Raw genomic sequence first — 16,023 nt, forward strand, 5'->3', positions numbered from 1 at the left:
CTGGCCCAGGCTCCCGCAGAGGGCGCGAGAGAAGCGATGGGCGATGGTCCCGGAGCGAGATGCGGAACTCACCGCCTGCCCGTGGGCGCTGGGAAGCGGAGGTGGGCTAGGGGTGGGCCGCAGAGGGGCGCCTCGCCTGGGGGCAGTCACCCCACTCCGTCCGCAGCTGGGAAGCGCCTGGGCCTGCAGATTTGATTTCTTTCGATAGCTGCAATGTGGCCTTTGCTTCCAGGAGAGAAGTTCTCGGTGCAAGTTGCATGAAAAGTGAGCACGTTAGACAGTGAGAAAAAAAGGGATTTTTATTTATTTATTTAAATTTAAATCCTGGGTTTCCACTCTGTCGCCAAGGCTGGAGTGAAGTGACGGGCAACCATGGCTCACTGCAGCCTCGACCTCCTGGGCTCAAGCCCCCCTAGCAGTTAGAATTACAGGTGGGCGCCACCACGCCTGGTTAATTTTATAATTTTTATTTGTAGTTAGTTATTTTTTATGTTAGTATGTTTTATTTTCGGTATGTTACCTACGCTGGTCCTAAATGCTTGGCCTCAAGCCATCCTCCCGCCTCAGCCTCCCATAATGCTGGGATTACAGGCGTGAGCCACCGCGTTCCACCAGGGATCTTTTTTTTTTCTCTCGAGCACAGTGAGTGGAATTTGAGGCGCCTTACTTAGTCAGGTGTAGTATTTTTACATTATCATTACTTCTCACTGTCAAATCCCAGGTGGTTTTTCTCCAATCAACGAGCGTCCTGTCTAAAGCCCCATACAAAACAGTGTGTTGCTGTACAGTTAGGGTTGAGGAAATCTCACAAAAATAACACAAAACCTTCAGAGAGGGCTTCTCTTTCTCAAAATTATTATTTCATTTTTCAGTGCCTGAGTTTCATAAGAACTTAACTGTGCAGAACGATTCTATGAATATAATTCATGCTTTTTTTTTTCCCAGACACAGCCTGCTCTGTTGCCCAGGTTGGAGTGCAGTGGTGAGACCTTGGCTCACTGCAACCTCTGCCTCCCAGGTTCCAGCAATTCTCGTGCTTCAGCCTCCCTGGTAGCTGGAATTACAGGCACCTGCCACCATGCCTGCATAATTTTTGTATTTTTGGTAGAGACTGGGTTTTGCCTTGTTGGCCAGGCTGGTCTCTAACTCCTGGCTTCAGGTGATCCACCCACCTTGGCCTCTGAAAGTGCTGGGATTACTGGTGCGAGCCACTGTGCCTGGCCTGTAATTGACATTTTTTATGTAAGGCATTTTAAAATTTATGCATGGCCAGGCACGGTGGCTCACACCTGTAATCCCTGCACTTTGGGAGGCTGAGGTAGGTGGATCACCTGAGGTCGAGACCAGCCTGGCCAATATGGTGAAACCCCATCTATACCTAAAATGCAAAAGTTAGCTGAGCATGGTGACACATGCCTGTAATCCCAGCTACTCAGGAGACTCAGGCAGGAGAATTGCTTGAACCTGGAAGGCAGAGGTTGTAGTGAGCCAAGATTGCACCACTGCACTCCAGCCTGGGCTACAGAATGAGACTCTGTCAAAAAAAAAAAAAAAAAAAAAAAGTACAGAGACAGACAAAAAATACATCTTTTTTTTTAAAACTACATTTTGCTCTCTGAGAGCAAGAAGTTTGATAACTCATCTTAATGTCTCTGTACCAAGCTTATCTGCTCAGTAAAACTTGATGGGTGAAGGAAATTGACCTTAGAATGTAGTATAGGAAGCACATTATAGTAGAGACAGATCACTCTAAGAATCAAATCACAACAGAAATCTTACAGAATTTCTAATTAAAAATAAAGGAAACATTTTGATAAGATTGGAATTTCATATAATTGCTTACAATGGTATTTAATTTAAAGGTTTGTGTTGAGATAACCTACAAATTTTTTTTAGCACAGTACCTGCCTAGCAGCTCAAATATTAGCTCTTAATTTTGTTATCAGACTGTTATAGACTGAATTGTGTCCCCCCAAAATTTATATTTTGAAGCCCTAATTTGGTCTCACTGTTGGCTTTACAAGAAGAGAATTTCAACACATATAGAAACACCGGGAATGTTCACACAGAGAAAAAGGCCAAATGGGCCGGGTGCGGTGGCTCACGCCTATAATCCCAGCACTTTGGGAGGCCGAGGAAGGTGGATCCTGAGGTCAAGAGATCGAGACCATCCTGGGCAGCATGGTGAAACCCTATCTCTACTAAAAATACAAAAATTAGCTGGGCGTGGTTGTGTAAGCCTGTAGTCCTCCTGGGCAGCATGGTGAAACCCTGTCTCCACTATAAATACAAAAATTAGCTGGGTGTGGTCGTGCAGCTACTCGGGAGACTGAGGCAGGAGAATTGCTTGAACCCAGGAAGTGGAGGCTGCAGTGAGCCGAGATTGTGCCACTGTACTCCAGCCCCTGGTGACAGAGCGAGACTCCATCTCTCAAAAAAAGAAAAAAAAAAAAAAAAAGTCAGGTGAAGATGCAGTGAGAAGCCAGCCATCTACAAATGAAAGAGAGCAGCCTTAAGAGAAACCACTCCTGCTGACACCTTGATCTTGGACTTCCAGCCCCCAGAACTGTGAGAAAATAAATTTCTGTTGTTTAAGCCACCATAGGCCGTAGTATTTTGTTGTGGCAGCCCAAAAGACTTACACATAGACTTTTAAAGTCTCTTATCATATGTGGCAGGCAGAATGCTGAGATGCCCCCACAAATTCCTATTCCTGGTATATACATAACCTTCTCTCAGTTATTCAAATACCATTCTAAGTGCTGCTATGCACACACTTTGCAGATGTAATTGAGGTCCCAAATCATTTGACTTTAAGAAAGAGTATCTTGGGATGCCAAGGTGGGAGGATCACTTGAGGTCAGGAGTTCGAGACCAGTCTGGCCAACATGGTGAAACCCCATCTTTTTTTAAAAAAAAAAAAAAAAAGAAAAAAAAAGAAAGAGTATCCAGGCTTTTCTTCGGTAAGCCTGATCTAATCAAGTGAACCCTTAAAAGAACTGGCTCTTATTTGGGAGAGCGAGTCAAAATTTGAGAAGGGTTTGCCATGAGGGGGATTTTTCATTGCTGGCTTTGAAGATAAATGGGACCGTATTGGAAACAACGTGGGCAGAGCACGGTGGCTCACTCCTGTAATCTCAGCACTTAGGGAGGACAAGGCAGGAGGACTGCTTGAGCCCAGGAGTTTGAGACCAGCATGGGAAACTTAGTGAGACCTCATCTCTACAAAAAAAAAAAAAATTAAAAAAAAATTAGCCAGGTGTGGTGGCATGCACCTGTAGTCCTAGCTACTTGGGAGACTGAGGTGGGAGGATCACTTGAGCCCAGGAAGTTGAGGCTGCAGTGAACCATGATTGTGCCACTGCACTCCAGTCTGGGCAACAGAGAAAGACTTTGTCTTAAAAAAATAAAAATAATATTTAATTTAAAAAATAAAAATCATATTGGAATGTGGGTGACTTAAGGAGCTGAGAGTGCCCCACATTTGACAGCCAGCAAGGAAATGGGGACCTCAATCCTATGGCTGCCATCAATCATGAATCAGTTTGAAAGTAGATTCTTCCCAGAGCTTCCAGAAAGGAGTTTAGTCTGGCCAGTAATTTGATTTTAGCTTTGTAAAGACCCTTTGCAAAGAAGCTGGCTATGCTATGCCCAGACTTCTTAGAACTGTGAGCTTATAAATTGGTGTTAAAATGCTAAATTTGTGGTAGTTTGTTACTTTACAAGAGAAAACAAATATATCAAAATTATAGTAAGTATGGACAGAAATTTGCGGTGATGTGCCATGCAAATGATAGAGGAATAAAATGTTAACAATAAGTTCATTTGGGTAAAAGATATACCAGTGTTCCTTATACTATTTTTATTCCTGTAACTTTTCGTTTCTTTTTTTTTATTTTTTAAATGTTTCCTGTAACTTTTTGTAAGTTTGAGATTGTTTCCAAGTAAAATGTTTCAAAATACAATATTAGTGATTGTTTTGTGAGTGTTTTAGTTGTTTGATAATTATTTATATAAGATCTTTTAAATTTATTTTTTGTTTTTTGAGATAGGGTCTCGCTCTGTTGCCCATATCCCAGTGGTGCCATCTTGGCTTACTGTAGTCTCCGCCTCCCGGGTTCAAGCAGTTCTCCCACCTCAGCCTCCCAGGTAGCTGGGATTACAGGTGGGTGCCACCACGTCCAGCTAACTTTTGGCCTTTTTTAAAAAATAGATGGGGTTTCACCATGTTGACCAGGCTGGTCTCGAACTCCTGACCTCAGGTGATCCGCCCGCCTTGGCCTCTCAAAGTGCTGGGATTACAGGTGTGAGCCACCACGCCCCACCAAAAATCTTAAGCTATTCTATTTCTGGGAATCAAAGATTGCTATGGTTTGATTGACTAGCAGTTAATTGTTAGCATTTATTCAACTCTTACTATGTACCACACACTGTTCGAAGTGTTTCACATATGTGAACTCATTTAAATGTCTTAACAACCTGATGAGATAAATACTCTTTTTATCCCCATGTTATATTTGAGGATACTGAGGCACAGAGAGATTGAGTAACTTGTCCCAGAGTATCTGCCTATGGAGTCATTCGATGTATTGTCCCTTACCAAAGGCTTACATAGACCATTTTAAATTAGCAGTTTGTTTTCTTTTAAACTGTGGTTGTTATCTGTTTTGATTCTGACTTTTTTTGTTTGTTTTAGAATTTATAATATTTTATACTTTGGCAAAAAAGAAAAAAACTGCGGAGCACGGTGGCTTATGCCTGTAATCCCAGCACTTTGGGAGGCCGAGGCGGGTGGATCACCTGAGGTCGGGAGTTTGAGACCAACCTGACCACCATGGTGAAACCCCATCTCTACTAAATACACAAAATTAATGTGGTGGTGGGTGCCTGTAATCCCAGCTACTCGGAAGGCTGAGGCAGGAGAATTGCTTGAACCCAGCAGGCAGAGATTGTGGTGAGCCAAGATTGTGCCATTGCACTTAAGCCTGGGCAACAAAGAGGGGATCAAAAATGGGGGAAAAAAAAAAAAAAGAAAGAAAACCTTAAAACTACCTTATCTAACTCATTCTTTTTTTTTTTTTTAAATATATATATATATATATTTTATTGCATTTTAGGTTTTGGGGTACATGTGAAGAACATGTAATATTGTTGCATAGGTACACACATGGCAGTGTGGTTTGCTGCCTTCCTCCTTGTCACCTGTATCTGTCATTTCTCCCCATGTTATCCCTCCCCAACTCCCCATCCCCTGCTGTCCCTCCCCTATTTCCCCCCAACAGACCCCAGTGTGTGATGCTCTCCTCCCTGTGTCCATGTGTTCTCATTGTTCAATACCCACCTAAGAGTGAGAACATGCGGTGTTTGATTTTCTGTTCTTGTGTCAGTTTGCTGAGAACGATGGTTTCCAGGTTCATCCATGTCCCTACAAAGGACACGAACTCATCATTTTTTATGACTGCATAGTATTCCATGGTGTATATGTGCCACATTTTCCCTGTCCAGTCTATCATCGATGGGCATTTCGGTTGGTTCCAAGTCTTTGCTATTGTAAACAGTGCCGCAATGAACATTCGTGTGCATGTGTCCTTATAGTAGAACGATTTATAATCCTTTGGATATATACCCAGTAACAGGATTGCTGGGTCAAATGGAATTTCTATTTCTAGGTCCTTGAGGAATCGTCACACTGTCTTCCAGAATAGTTGAACTAATTTACACACCCACCAACAGTGTAAAAGTGTTCCTATTTCTCCACATCCTCTCCCGCATCTGTTGTCTCCAGATTTTTTAATGATCGCTGTTCTAACTGGCGTGAGATGGTATCTCAATGTAGTTTTGATTTGCATTTCTCTAATGACCAGTGATGATGAGCATTTTTTCATATATTTGTTGGCCTCATATATGTCTTCTTTTGTAAAGTATCTGTTCATATCCTTTGCCCACTTTTGAATGGGCTTGTTTGTTTTTTTCTTGTAAATCTGTTTTAGTTCTTTATAGATTCTGGATATTAGCCCTTTGTCAGATGAGTAGGTTGCAAAAATTTTTTCCCATTCTGTTGGTTGCCGATTCACTCTAATGACTGTTTCTTTTGCTGTGCAGAAGCTGTGGAGTTTGATTAGGTCCCATTTGTCTATTTTGGCTTTTGTTGCCAATGCTTTTGGTGTTTTGGTCATGAAGTCCTTGCCTATGCCTATGTCCCAAATGGTTTTACCTAGATTTTCTTCTAGGGTTTTTATGGTGTTAGGTCTTATGTTTAAGTCTTTAATCCATCTGGAGTTAATTTTAGTGTAAGGTGTCAGGAAGGGATCTAGTTTCTGCTTTCTGCACATGGCTAGCCAGTTTTCCCAATGCCATTTATTAAGCAGGGAATCATTTCCCCATTACTTGTTTTTGTCAGGTTTGTCAAAGATCAAATGGTTGTAGATGTGTGGCGTTGCCTCTGAGGCCTCTGTTCTGTTCCATTGGTCTATATCTCTGTTTTGGTACCAGTACCATGCTGTTTTGTTTACTGTAGCCTTGTAGTATAGTTTGAAGTCAGGTAGTGTGATGCCTCCCACTTTGTTCTTTTTGCTTAGAATTGACTTGGCTATGCGGGCTCTCTTTTGGTTCCATATGAAGTTTAAGGTGGTTTTTTCCAGTTCTGTGAAGAAGGTCATTGGTAGCTTGATGGGGATAGCATTGAGTCTGTATATTACTTTGGGCAGTATGGCCATTTTCACGATATTGATTCTTCCTAACTATGAGCATGGAATGTTTCTCCATCTGTTTGTGTCCTCTCTTATTTCATTGAGCAGTGGTTTGTAGTTCTCCTTGAAGAGGTCCTTTACGTTCCTTGTTAGTTGTATTCCTAGGTATTTTATTCTCTTTGTAGCAATTGTGAATGGCAGTTCGTTCTTGATTTGGCTCTCTTGAAGTCTGTTATTGGTGTATAGGAATGCTTGTGATTTTTGCACATTGATTTTGTATCCTGAGACTCTGCTGAAGTTGCTTATCAGTTTCAGGAGATTTTGGGCTGAGACGATGGGGTCTTGTAAATATACAATCATGTCATCTGCAAATAGAGACAATTTGACTTCCTCCTTTCCTAATTGACTACTCTTTATGTCTTTTTCTTGCCTGATTGCTCTGGCTAGAACTTCTAGTACTATATTGAATAGGAGTGGTGAGAGAGGGCATCCTTGTCTAGTGCCAGATTTCAAAGGGAATGCTTCCAGTTTTTGCCCATTCAGTATGATATTGGCTGTTGGTTTGTCGTAAATAACTTTTATTATTTTGAGATACATTCCGTCAACACCTAGTTTATTGAGTGTTTTTAGCATAAAGGGCTATTGAATTTTGTCAAAGGCCTTTTCTGCATCTATTGAGATAATCATGTGGTTTTCGTCTTTGGTTCTGTTTATGTGGTGAATTATGTTTATAGATTTTTGTATGTTGAACCAGCCTTGCATCCCTGGGATGAAGCCTACTTGATCATGGTGGATAAGCTTTTTGATGTGCTGTTGCAATCGGCTTGCCAGTATTTTATTGAATATTTTTACATCTATGTTTTTCATGGATATTGGCCTGAAGTTTTTTCTTGTTGAGTCTCCACCGGGTTTTGGTATCAGGATGATGTTGGTCTCATAAAATGATTTGGGTAGGATTCCCTCTTTTTGGATTATTTGGAATAGTTTCAGTAGGAATGGTACCAGTTCCTCTTTGTATGTCTGGTAGAATTCAGCTGTGAACCCATCTGGACCTGGGCTTTTTTTGGGTGGTAGGCTCTTAATTGCTGCCTCAACTTCAGACCTTGTTATTGGTCTATTTAGGGTTTCGACTTCTTCCTGGTTTAGGCTTGGGAGGATGCAAGTGTCCAGGAATTTATCCATTTCTTCCAGATTTACTAGTTTATGTGCATAGAGTTGTTTGTAATAATCTCTGATGATGGTTTGTATTTCTGTGGAATCTGTGGTGATATTCCCTTTATCATTTTTTATTGCATCTATTTGATTATTCTCTCTTTTCTTTTTTATTAATCTGGCTAGTGGTTTGTCTGTTTTGTTGATCTTTTCGAAAAACCAGCTCCTGTATTTATTGATTTTTTTGAAGGGTTTTTTGTGTCTCTCTCTCCTTCAGTTCTGCTTAACTCATTCTTTTCTTATTCAATTTACTATTATAAAGATTAAATGATTTAAATAGTATGTATTAATAGTATGTATTAACTCTTTTCCCCCCCAATGGAGTCTCGCTCTGTGTGAGGCTGGAGTGCAGTGGTGGATCTCAGCTCACTGCAACCTCCGCCTCCTGGATTCAAGCTATTCTCCTGCCTCAGCCTCTGGGATTACAGGCATGCGCCACCACACCCAGCTAATTTTGTATTCTTAGTAGAGATGGGGTTTCACCATGTTGCCTAGGATGGTCTTGATCTCTTGATCTCGTGATCTGCCTGCCTCAGCCTCCCAAAGTGCTGGGATTACAGGCAGGAGCCACCATGCCCGGCCAACCTTTTTCTTTTTTTTGATACAAGGTCTCAATGAGTCACTCATGCTGGAGGGCAGTAGCACGATCATAATTCACTGCAGCTTTGACATCCCGGGCTCAGGGGATCCTCCCCCATCAGCCTCCCAAGTAGCTGGGCCTATAGGTGTGCATCACCACGCCCAACTAATTTTTTGTGTTTTTTTGTAGAGATGGGGTTTTGCCTCATTGCCCAGGGTGGTATTGCATTTCTGCACTCAAGCAATCCACCTGCCTCAGCCTCCCAAAGTGCTGGGATTATAGACATGAGCCAGTACGCCCAGCCATATGTAAACTTTTACTAAGTACTTTGCATATATGAAGAATTGTTATCAGAATCTTTAAAAGAATACTATTAAGACTTAGGAGCGCGTATTCGTGGTCATGAAGAATCTTGAAGAGAGGTCAACTCTATGGAAAATATGCCTTTAACTCTTATTTTAAGAGGACCTGTCCTTCCTCACAGAATATGCACACACACACACACACACACACACACACTATATATATATATATATATATTTGAAACACTCCAGGCTGGAGTCAGTGGTGTAATCATGGTTCACTGTGGCCTCACCCTCCCAAGCTCAAACAATCCTCTCACCTCAGCCTCCTGAGTATTAGTTAGGACTACAGGTGTGCATCACACACCCAAGCATCACACACCTGTCTACAGGTGAAGACTCCATCTCTACAAAAAAATTTTTTTTTTAATTAGCTGGGAAATTAAAAAATTTTTATTGTAGTGCTGGGGGTCTTGCTATGTTGCCCTGGCTAATTTTGAACTCCTGGGCTCAAGCAGCCCCCTCCCCAACACTTTGGTTTCCCAATGTGCTGGGATTATAGTTGTGAGCCACCACACCTGGCCTCCTCATAGACAGTATTAAAATGAGCCTACATTCTGCATTAAATATAATTTGCATGTAACTAAGAGTTGAATTGTTTGTGATTAGTTGATATTTTATAGACATTTAATCAAATTCACTAATTTCAGTTTTAGAATATTTTAAAAAATGTTTGGAGTCAGTAGATTTTCTCAGCTCTTGAACATTTTTCTTTTTTTGAGGCAGAGCCTTGCTTTATTGCCCAGGCTGGAGAGCAATGGTGCAATCTTTGCTTACTGCAACTTCCACCTCCTGGGTTCAAGCGATTCTCCTGCCTCGGCCTCCCAAAGTGCTGGGATTACAGGCGTGAGCCACCGCACCCGGCCTCTCGAACAATTTTATTGTCACTTGAAAAGCTCCTAAGCCCTAGGCATTGAACCTCAACCTCCCAAATGCAATCACATCACCACTAGGGCCTGAGATTCTCTGGCAAGAATAATGAAGATGGAAATTCAATGTTGGAGGGATGTTGAGAAACACTGTTCACTAGGGGGCGCTCTTCATCTCCATGAAGGGAATACCTTCTGGTTTGGGGAGTAAATAGCTTTGAGGGGGAGAAAAAAAAAAAGAGGAGCTTGCACTCCCTACATATTAAAGAAAAAAAAGGTGGATATTCTCCATGGAAGAAGACCAGAGGGTAATTCCAAAAATAAATAAGATTAGTTACTGTATCAGTCAATGTGCACATTTTATACAAGGAGGTCTTATGTATAGGAGCTAAACCGAACGTGCTTGTAGAATAACCCACATTCGCACTACCTTGATGGTTGTTAAAATGAGGGGCAATTTTGCTGCCCAGGAAAAAACTGAAAAATAAGAATTTGCATAAATGCAATTAGGTTTCTAGAAGCCACGTTGGGGGAGAACATTTTTTAATGGTGGCGATATTTGCTAATTGCAGCCTTCTCTTTCTCTTAGAAGCTGTGGATATTGGGTATGATTAATCTCTACATGGAGCTGTCAGTTTCCAGACAGTGATTTTACATACAAGAATAGGGAGGTGGATTTGAGCACTGCACAGAGGCCTTTTCTAGATCAAAATTCAATGAATTCTTGTCCTTTCAGTAATTGTTTGAAATAAAAACCCACAGTAATTCCTTCTTCCCCTTTTTGGTGGAGGTGGAGCATGGATGTCAGCATCCGAGAAGGAGCCTGTGTAATGGCTTAGTCAGGAGGTGCTGAGGCACAGCACAGATAACCTTGATCTCCATAGTCCACTGAAAATCTTGAATCATCATGGTGCAGCTTTCTTTCTCAGGCAGCACCATAAAGAAGACATTCTTTCAGTGGCCATAAAGAAGACTTGCTGTGTTTAAAGTTTCTCAGGAAAATGGCTAATTTCATGTAATATTAAAGACGAGAATTAAAATTTCACAAGTCCCTTTTTCTCCTTTGACTAATCCCTATTATTTTCTTTCTGTGTGAACATCTCCCATCAGAGCGTTTCTACAATAAATAATGCATTCTTTTAGAAAGAATATTATAACTGGGAAGTGTTATTTATAAGCATCGTTTTGGCAGTTGTTTCATGGAAACAGAACCAATCAATCAGCACTGATTCTGGGCAGGAGAGAGTTGCTTTGTCATTTTCCACTCTGAGCACATTTAGGGATGTTTGATCCCAGACAGTAGCTACCTGCCTCTACCACACACAACAACACAGGCAGATTCGGTTTTACAATATTTGCTTGCGAGAGTGTGGATGAAGATTTCAGCTTTTGTCTGCTTTGAACTCCCCACCTTTTTTTTTTTTTTTTTTTTTTTGAGACGGAGTCTCGCTCTTGTTACCCAGGCTGGAGTGCAATGGCGCGATCTCGGCTCACCGCAACCTCCGCCTCCTGGGTTCAGGCAATTCTCCTGCCTCAGCCTCCTGAGTAACTGGGATTACAGGCACGCGCCACCGTGCCCAGCTAATTTTTTTGTATTAATAGAGACGGGGTTTCACAACGTTGACCAGGATGGTCTCGATCTCTCGACCTCGTGATCCACCCGCCTCGGCCTCCCAAAGTTCCACCTTTTTTTTTTTTGGAGACACGGTCTCACTCTTGTTGTCCAGGCAGGAGTGCAGTGGCACGATCTCAGCTCACTGCAACCTCCGCCTCCCGGATTCAAGCAATTCTCCTGCCTCAGCCTCTTGAGTAGCTGGGATTACAGGCATGCACCACCATGCCCAGCTAATTTGTTTGTATGTTTGTATTTTTAGTAGAAACAGGGTTTCACCATGTTGTCCAGGCTGGTCTCGAATGCCTGACCTCAGGTGATCCTCCCGCCTCAGTTTCCCAAAGTGCTGGGATTACAGGGGTGAGCCATCGCGCCCAGTCTGAACTCCACTTTGTATGTACCTCACTAAGAATGAATTTTTGTATGTGCTTGTACTTGTACTAACATATATACATCTATATACATCTACTAGGTACCCATAAAAATTAAACATCTTCTAGAAGACTGGACTGCACAATCTCTCTAGAGCACTGGCCCCCTAGAAAGCAGCTTGACAAAGTAGCTCTTGGGATTACATAGGGGAAGATTATGGTGTGTGTAGAGAATTAGCAGTACCACCATTAAAGGCTTCCACAACTCCTGTGAGGTCCTGGAGAAGCAGCAGCCTTTGCGAGGAGGCCTGAGGCAGTAGTGAGTCAGCACACCTACCTGGTTCCTGAGAAGAGTCTCCCTAGGGCCACTGAGTCACTCTTCCCTTAAACCTGGGAGTCAGCCCCTCCCCATCCCCTTTTTTCACTTCTATTTCAGAACCACATCAGTGCTAAGAGGTACAGTGGGAATAATCAAACATAATTACCATGATGACAAATCAGCAAATGATGCTCTTTATGAAAAGGAATTCTCCTTTGGATATGCTGTACTTGGAAACACTGGAGTGGCAGTTCTCCAAGTTGTGCTGCTTGTAAATCAGAGGGAAAACTGTTGGCAGGAAGTTTTGACCAAGTCTCTCCACGTCGGGGAAGACCTGAGTACTTTCCTGCTGGTTGAGTGTTGACAGAGTAGTCACTCTTGACAACATTTCCAAACATGTCTCTGTATTGAATATCTCAAAATGACTTAGCTGTTATTCCCTCCTTCTCCCTGATGTGCTCACTCATCCATGATTCTGTGCAAGATACTCTTTATTTGTTTATATATATTTTTTGGAGACTGAGTCTTGCTCTGTTGCCCAGGCTGGAGTGCAGTGGTGCAATCTTGGCTTACTGCAACTTCCGCCTCCCGGGTTCAAGTGATTTTCCTGTCTCAGACTCCCAGTAGCTGGGATTACAGGTGGACAACACCACACCCAGCTAATTTTTGTTTTTTTTTTTAGTAGAGACAGGGATTTACCATGTTGGCCAGGCTGGTCTCAAACTCGTGACCTGAGGTGATCCACCCCCACTTGGCCTCCCAAAGTGCTGGGATTACAGGCATGAGCCACCACACCTGGCCAATATACTCTTTAGAATCCATGGAGACTGCAAGGATGATTGTCTTTAAGGAGCTTACAATATAGAAGGGAAGATACATGATAATAAAGATAAGAATAATAGCACATATTGATGATTTTCTATGTCTGGCCACTGTTCTAAGTCACTTAAAACTCCTTTTTATCAAAATAATGCTATAGGCCAGGCGCAGTGACTCATGCCTGTAATCCCAGCCGAGATTAGGTCAGGTGGGCAGATGACCGGAGGTCAGGAGTTCAAGACCAGCTTGGCCAATATTGTGAAATCCTGTCTCTACTAAAAAATACAAAAATTAGCCAGGCGTGGTGGCACTTACCTGTAATCCCAGCTACTCGGGAAGCTGAGGCAGGAGAATCGCTTGAACTCAGGATGTGGAGGTTGCAGTGAGCCAGAGGTTGTGGTGAGCCAAGATTGTGCCATTACACTCCAGCCTGGGCAACAGAGAGAGACTCCATCTCAAAAAAAAAAAAAAACCCAAATAATGCTAAAAATAAATGTAATCATCATCTCATCTCTGTTTCAAAGATGAGGAAATTGAGGCCTACAGAAGTTAGGCAACTCACTCAAAGATAAGCTATTTGTATAAACACTATATCACAAAGTCAAATTAAGCTGAGTGTCTTGGCAGCTTATAGGAGGGAGAGATTCCTTCCTGGGCTAGACATCAGGGCATATTTCGTAAAGGAGGCAGCAAGAGACCAAGGTCTTAAAGGATATATGGGTTAAATTGTGGCCTCCCAAAAGACATGTCCACTCAGAACCTGGGGCTGTGAACTTATTTGGAAAAAGAGATTTTGTAGATGTAATTAAGGCTCTCAAGATGCGACCACCCAGGATTTAGGATGGGCCCTAAATCCAATGACAGGTGTCCTTATATGACAAAGGCAGAGGGAGATTTAAGACACTGAGACACAGAAGAAGGCCACGCATGTGAAGACAGGCAGAGATTGGCAGTCTCAAGCCAAGGAATGCAAAGGGCTGCCAGCAGCCAGCATCAGCTACGAGAGAGGTATGGAGCGGATTGCCCCTCACAGCTTCTGGACAGAGCCAGCCCTACAGACAGCTTGATCTTGGACTTGTGAGAATATGTTTCTGTTGTTTTAAACCAGCCGGGGTGTGGTAATTTGTTACGGCAGCCCTAGATAACTAACATGATGAATACGTGAGAATGAGAATGGCTGGGAAACAACAGCTCAAGCAAAGACACTGAGGTGGAAAAGTACAAGGGCTTAGGTTTGTTGGTTTTGGTTTGTCTGCAGCATAAGGATCCTGACATGGAATGTATTGTTTAAGTCGTGGATCATATTATGGAGGGCTTTGAATGTCAGGTTAGGAAATTTAGATTTTATCTGATGAGTGATGATGAAGCTGCTGAGTTGTGTATTCAGAAAATTAAGGTGTCCCTGAGCTAACAGGAGGTAATATGGGCCTGAATTAGGGCAGGGACAGTGGAATGAAGAGAAGTGTTAAAAGAAAAACTTCAGGCCAGGCGTGGTGGCTCACACCTGTAATTCCAGCACTTTGGGAGGCCGAGGCGGGTGGATCATCTGAGGTTGGGAGTTCGAGACCAGCCTGACCAACATGGAGAAACCCCATCTCTACTAAAACTACAAAATTAGCTGGGTGTGACAGTGTTTGCCTATAATCCTAGCTATTTGGGAGGCTGAAGCAAGAGAATCGGTTGAACCCAGGAGGCGGAGGTTGCAGTGAGCCGAGATCACGCTATTGCACTCCAGCCTGGGCAACAAGAGCAAAACTCCGTCTAAAAAAAAAAAAAAAAAAAAAATAGAAAGAAAAACTTCAGCTGAATTGAATTTAAAGAAGTTCAATTGAGCAATGAACCATTCATGAATCGGGCAGCCCCCAGAATTAGCAGATCCAGACTCCAGGGATGCCTCGTGGTCAGAACAAATTTATAGACAAGAAAAGGGAAGTGACATACAGAAATTGGAAGTGAGGTACAGAAACAGCTGGATTGTTTGCAGGTTGGCGTTTGCCTTATTTGAACACAGTTTGAACACGCAGCAGTCTATGAGTGGTTGAAGCACCGCCGCTGGGGTTGACCAAGACTCAGCTATCGTTACAGGCGCATACTCCTAAGTTAGCTTCTCAATTTTGTCTGCATATTAAGCTGGGTTACAGTTCGTCCACAAGGACTCAAATACAGAAATACGAGGTCCTTCTTGAGCCATGTTTAGTTTGCTTTAACACAAGGGACAGAGAGGAAGTGTCTTGCAGGAATCTAAGAGACTTGGCAATTGTTAGATTCTTGATCTAACTTGCTAAGTAGCTTGATTCATGTTTCACCTGCTGTTGTTTATGTGTTTTTTGTCTTCTGGGCTGCATAACACCCACACTGTAAATGAGCTTCCCCAAGTCAATTGGCTGCCTGTCAGCTAGGATTATTAACTCGTTCTGGCTTCCTGGTAATTAATCTGTTTTGGAGTGAGGACTTTCCTGAATCTTAGAAGCATTTTTTTTTTTTTTTTTTTTTTTTTTTGGCCTTCTCTGTCTCTGTTCCTCTCATATGAGTTAAGCCTTTGGAAATTGTTTCAGTACCCCCCTGTCTCCTTCCCTTGGTACCTGAGCTGGGGGCAGGAGGCAGGGTTTCGGGGCAGCTACGCTGGCCTCAGTCCAGCATCCTATTATAGATCCTGTCTCAACATTTTATGCTGAGTGTGGTATAGATGAGGCATTGATCAAGCTGTGACATCTCAGACAGAAGCAAACCTTGGAGTCATGTAAAAAGTTGAACATTACCAATGCCCTGGAGACCTTGAATGTGGTCTGAGGCTTCAAGCCTTATTAGCATCATATTCTGTTTGTTAGTTTCCCCAAATCACACTGACCCTCTTGATCTGGCTTTCTAATATTAGACTAGTGGGAAGAAAGGAAGGGGAACCAGTGTTCACCCAGGGCTTACTCAATGGCCAGATATGGTGTGACGTGCTTCGTATATATTACTTCATTTAATCTTTACGTCAGAAGTATGAGGCAGGTGCTATTATCCTCATTTTACAGATGAGGAAGTTGAAGTTCAAAGCAATTAAGTCACTGTACAAGGTCACACTGTACAGGGAGTAGAGCTGCCAAGAGACAACCTTGGGATTTTTCTCGAATATCATACCACCTCTTCCCTAGGATATTTTTCTTTTCAGTGTTACTAAGGTGGCAGAATTCAGTGTTTGGCA

Source organism: Aotus nancymaae, unplaced genomic scaffold (genome assembly GCF_030222135.1).
Source record: "Aotus nancymaae isolate 86718 unplaced genomic scaffold, 86718_ANA_hifiasm-v0.15.2.pri h1tg000062l, whole genome shotgun sequence".
In the NCBI taxonomy this organism is placed as follows: domain Eukaryota; kingdom Metazoa; phylum Chordata; class Mammalia; order Primates; family Aotidae; genus Aotus; species Aotus nancymaae.